The sequence below is a fragment of the Lepidochelys olivacea genome (genome assembly GCF_965140295.1).
Source record: "Lepidochelys olivacea isolate rLepOli2 genome assembly, chromosome: 7".
NCBI lineage: Eukaryota > Metazoa > Chordata > Testudines > Cheloniidae > Lepidochelys > Lepidochelys olivacea.
In genome coordinates this window covers 31904867-31910723 of record NC_140417.1, presented here as the reverse complement: position 1 = coordinate 31910723, position 5857 = coordinate 31904867, and positions in this window count along the sequence as shown.

Sequence of the window (5857 nt, the reverse complement as noted above, 5' to 3'; positions counted from 1 at the left end):
GTTAATACATCAAAAGGGACGACTTTATAGCACCTTAATATATCCCAGTCTCTTGGGATTTATCTGCTTGTCCTTTACAGGCAAATTATTTTCTATAGTCTTTCTTGACCTGGAAGTATTAGGAGTAGATTTTTGAGTAGACAGTATTGTTTTTTTAAATATAATGTATTAATCTGTATATTAAAGACCCACCCCACCCAACTGAGAGCAGGTGGAGGGGGGGAGGCCCATTGTGTTGAGCACTGCACAAGCACAATAAAAGATGGTGTCATACTTGAAGAGTGAACTCTGAAGAGATAAGACAGACAAAGGAAGGATGTCAATAATAACGGACGTTCACTGTCGAGCATTGTAGATTTGACCTAACTGAACTTTAGAATAAAGCCTTTAAATATGTTTAGCATTTAAAAAGCATTAACGTACTTCGTTCACCCCCGCCCTGTCTCATTGGGGTTAATTTATTAGCTCTTGTAAGATCTATTAGAATCATCTTTTGTTTTTTCTTCCATATGATTTAGGTTCATTATATGCTACAATTATTTTACCTCTCTCTGCCTTTGTGGCTGGTTTGCTATTGCTTTTTTCTTGTGCTAAGTAACTAGCCATAGGCTCTATTTTTCAGGAGTTGTTTCTGATAGAATGTGAAAGAGCCAGAGCCAAATTTTGCTCTTCCTTACCCCAACTAACTCCCAGGGCTTCAGTAACGTTATTCTAGGTGTTGAGCAAAATTTTGCCAGATCAGTCAAGAAATGGAGGCAGTGTAGTCTAGTGGATAGGGCACTGGACTGGGTATCAGAGGAGCTGGGTTTTAATCCTAGCTCTGTTGCTAAGCTGCTGCATGACTTTAGGCAAGCCCCTTCTGCTCTCTCTGCCTCCGTTTCCCCTTCCACCCTTTGACTATCTTTCTTTATGAGATGGTAAGATCTTTAGGGCAGAGATGGACTCTTACTGTATGTTGTCCCCTGTGTCTGGCACAGGGGGCCCCTGATATCGGTTGGGGTCTGTGTAGTGCCTAGCACAATTGGGGACCCTGATTTCAGTCAGGGTCTGTGCAGCGCCTGGCACAACTGGAGTCCGATCTTGGTTGGAGTCCATGCAGGATTTGGCAGAGTGGGGAATCTCAGCTGAGGACTCTATAAATTACAGTAATTATAAATAACAACATTTTATGAAACACAAGTTACACTCACTCATATATTTAAAAAACAAGCAGAGGGAAAGAGAAAAATGAGTTTGGGTGTAACTGATGACAGGTGGTTAATGTTACTGCCTGAGAGAAATGGGGAAAACAGACTCTTGCAATTAGCTGTAAAGTTTGCTCTTTAAACTCTACTTGGGCACTGGGTTCTATGTATTTGTCATCTGCAAACATTGGAAGAAAGATGTAAGCCACTTGCAATGAATTTACCTAGATCTACTCCTAGGTGAAGAGCTTTAAAATAGACTAAAGATTTTGGTTTATTTCTTCAACTGTAAAACTTTTAACAAGCTTTATAATGCCTTGTCACAGTACATGAATGTAATGCCTATGTAACTGGGAGGAGAACCCAGAAGTCCCGAGCCCCCGCTCTAATCTAGACTCCCCTCCCCTCTCAGAACTGGGAAAGGAACCCAGAAGTCCTGATTCCCAGTCTGTTGCTGTGACTACTAGAATATATTTCCTCACACCATCCAGAGTTGAAACCAGAAGTCCTGATACCTCACTCTGATCACCTGGACCATACTCCCTTCCAAACCTAGGACAGAATTAAGGAGGCCTGACTCCTAGCTCGCCCCTCCCCCAGCTCTGACCACTACCCACCCAGAGTTGGGAATTGAATCCAGGAGTCCTGACTCCCAGCCCCCTCCTCTAACCATTATATCTGACTCAACTCCCAGAACCAGGAGCTCCAACACCTATCTGTCTATTCAGATGACACTTCTCTGCACAGCAATAATAATTAATGATGTTATCATATACAGATCCAGGTGCTAGTAACATGCATTTTGTCTCACACATGCCGTTCCCTGCTCATTTACTGCTATGTGTTAGAAAGAGGCTTAGACTTTAAATGCGAGATGTCGCATAAATTTCTCATCCAGTCTTAAGCACATTTTTGCCTTGCGATCAAACCGCTGCCTGATGAATTGCGTTCTTATTCCCTGCATCTTTCACTGAAGAAAGCAAGGGCTAGGTCCTCAGCTCTGGTACAAATAGGCTTAACTCCATCAAAATTAATGGAGCAATGCTGATTTCCACCATCAGAGGATCTGACCCTAAAGTCAGAACGTAACCACAGCACTGACAGGGCAAGAATCAGCTGCTGAACCATCCCATGGCAGGCTGCTTTTCTCCAAATATTGCTTGTCCTGGAAAGTTATCCACAAAAATAAAATTGCCCCATCTTTTCTGCCTCCAAGACCTCCCACATGAGCTAATTTTTCTCCCGCACTCAAGCATCAGCACGCCCTGGTCCTCCATCTCTCTGAGTGGCTTCATTTGCAAGATTGCCTTTTACAGCCCTTTCCTCCTGCACTCAGTAAGTCAAAAGAGGAATGAAAATGTAGCATCTTCCCAATGATTTAAATGCAATAGAGGCTCACTTACGTGGGTTGCGTCCTAACTCGATTCAACTCTTCTGAGAAGCACCAGAACTGGGAACTTAGATCTACCTCTGTGTTTCTGGGCTCTTGTCCTGAGCACTTGCTTTGAACTGGCAAATCTCTCCCAGTGCTTGGTGATTATGGCGTAGTTTGCGAGGGTTAAATTCACGAACTCTTAATAAAGGCATCTCCACCACTCCCTCTGCTGGATATGATGCTCAGAGTTGCCGGCTGTCTTAGAATGTGCCTGGCTGTTTAGAGTTGACAGTTGGTTTATGTATGTAGTTGCCAGTATGAGTGTGATTAGTCATACAGCATAGACTGCATTAGCCTCACCAGTATCTTTGCAAGTGATTGTGAGTTGAAGGGACCATGTGATGAACAGTTATCTGTTTGTGCAGCAGTGTAGTCTGGAGGGTAGAGCACAAGTCAGGAGGACCTGGGTTCTGTTCCTGCATCTGCTGACTGATACTGATCTGCTGTGCGGCCTTGTGTAAGTCATTTGCCTCTGGTTCTCCTTTTGTCTTCTCTATTCAGACTGTAAACTGATTGGGGCAGGAAATGGCTGCACAGCACCCAGTACAATGGTCTCGTGTGGGGCCTCTCAATACTACTGTAGTACCACTACTAATTCACACACCATAATGTGGCCCTGCTTTAGTGCACGGCCCTCTACATCCTACCGTAGTACTACTACTAATGCACACACTATAATGGGCCATGATCTCAGTTAGGGCTTTTGGATACTACCCTAATGCTAATAATAATGCACACACCATAATGAGGGCCTCATCTGGGCTGGGCTCTCTAAGCACTACAGTAATACTACTAATAATGCACACACCATAATCAGACCCCAATCTTGACTGAGGCCTATAGACGCTACCGTAATGCTAATAATAATGCACATTCACCATAATAGCCCCCGGATCTCAGTTAGGGCTTCTGGCCACTACTGTAGGGTTAATAATGCACACATCATGAGGCTCTGATCTAGGCGCTTCTGTAACACAAATAACCTATAGACCAGATCTCAGAGCACTCTAGTTGTGGCCCAGGTAAATTATGTGTTTATTTTTTTCAAATACCTGGTTCATATACTTACAAGGGGTCTGTTCTAGAGGTAAAAAAATAGCATTAGTGTAATAATTTGTAGCACTTTTATAATAATCCCTTTTTTGTAAGGCTTTCAAAGCTCTATTTTATAGGGGGAGAATTTTAGGCCCAGAGAAGGCAAGTGAAACACTAACCAAACTGGGAACAGAACTCCAGAGCTCCCAGGGCTTTACTAGACCACATTGGCCTCTGGCAGTAGAACACAGGAGTCTGATTCCTAGTTGCAGTCCCCTGCTTGATTATTTAGACCACATTCCCTCCCAGAGCAGGGAACAGAACCCAGGCATCTTGATTCCCCGGCCCAGGCTTTCCTGCCATAAACACGAAGACCACACTCTCCCTCCTAGAGCTTGGGGTAGAACCCCAGAATCCAGACTTTCAGCCCCCCAGTCCAACTACTAGATCCTACTCCCTTTCCAAAGTTGGAAGAAGACCCCAGAAATCCTGACTCCCAGCTCTGCCTACTCTAACCATTAGGTGACAGTCCCTCCCTGAATAACTCTGCAATCCAAACAGAAAGGCCTTTGGAATGTTTATTTGAAGCACTGAAATTTGAAATAATATTCCAATGAAAATGCTTCATGAAATAACAGGGGATAGGTGAGTTTGGCCAGGTTAGGAATCCTCCTTCCTCTCAGTGTTGTTTTAATATAGAACTGCCTGGTGCTTAAAATGGAATGATCTCAGCTCATTTCATTCCACAGCACAGGGAACCATCTATATACAGAATGATATAGGATAAGACATGGTCATCCAGCCCAGATAGCAGAGTGGATGAACTGTCCCCTGAGTGCTTTATAATTTATTGAACTTGGGCCCCAAATGCATCCTCTCTCTTTTTTCCCATTAAACCAAGAGCTATGGATCCAGGTTTGATACAATGCAGAACAACAGAGTTATTTTGCCAGGCCAGGCTCAATATCATACACTGATACTGTCCCAAGGAGTGGAGCAAATGGCCTTTGTTCTACCCACTTAGACTACACCAAAAGAAAAGGAGTACTTGTGGCACCTTAGAGACTAACAAATGTATTAAATTATTTATTAATTTAAGCTTTCGTGAGCTACAGCTCAAATTTATTTGAGCATAAGCTTTCGTGAGCTACAGCTCAAAATGAGCTGTAGCTCACGAAAGCTTATGCTCAAATAAATTTGTTAGTCTCTAAAGTGCCACAAGTACTCCTTTTCTTTTTGCGGATACAGACTAACACGGCTCCTACTCTGAAACCTTAGACTACACAGAGGCCAGAGCTAGAGTCAGGAATAGACCTAGAAGTCCTGATTCCTTGCCCCATCTGCTCTAACCACTAGACCCCCGTATCCCAGAGTTGACAATAGAATCCAGGAATCCTGACTCCTAGAACTCCCCTGTCTAATCCATTAGATCCCACTCCCTTCCCATAACCAGAAATAGTACCCAGGAGTCTTGATTCCCATTCTCAACTGTGCTCTAATCTATTTGCTTCTCAGAGCTGGGAATATGTCCTAGAAGTCCTGACTTCCACTCCCACACTCTGCTAATCATTCAACCTCACTGAGTCAGGACTAGACCTGTAGCTCCATTGGAGTCAATGGGGCCACATCCCCAGCTGATGTAAATCAGCCATAGCTCCACTGGAATCAGTGGAGCATATCCTCAGTTGGTGTAAATCAGTGTCACTCCATTGGCAACAGTAGGGCCAGATTCCCAGCTGGTGTAAATTGGGCAAAGCTTCTTTGGAGTAAAGGGCCAGCTGCCCAGTTGGTATAAAGGGAAGTCATGGACCTGGTATGAAGTCAGTGGAGCTATGCCCATTTACACCAGCCAAGGATATGGTCCAAACTTTCTGTCCCATCTGGGATGGGATCTGTATTGAAGATCATTTTAGGGCTAAAAGAATGAACCCTGCAGCAGATACAGAGCCATGATGGGAGTCCTCCATTGGAGAGGTGGGGATACAGTGGGTAGGAGATGAATGGGTCATCCCAGACCACCTCCTTAACAGGAGTCGGCATTTATTAGGCAGCATGAGTGTTCTGTTTACGCCCCATGGAAACAGACGTGATGGTAATTGAAGTTGTTTTAAACATTTCCTCTGACCCAAGGGCTCCGGTATTCAGGTATGTGGAAAACGGCCATGGGCCTCTCTACAATGGGAGCTGAATGAAACACATTCCA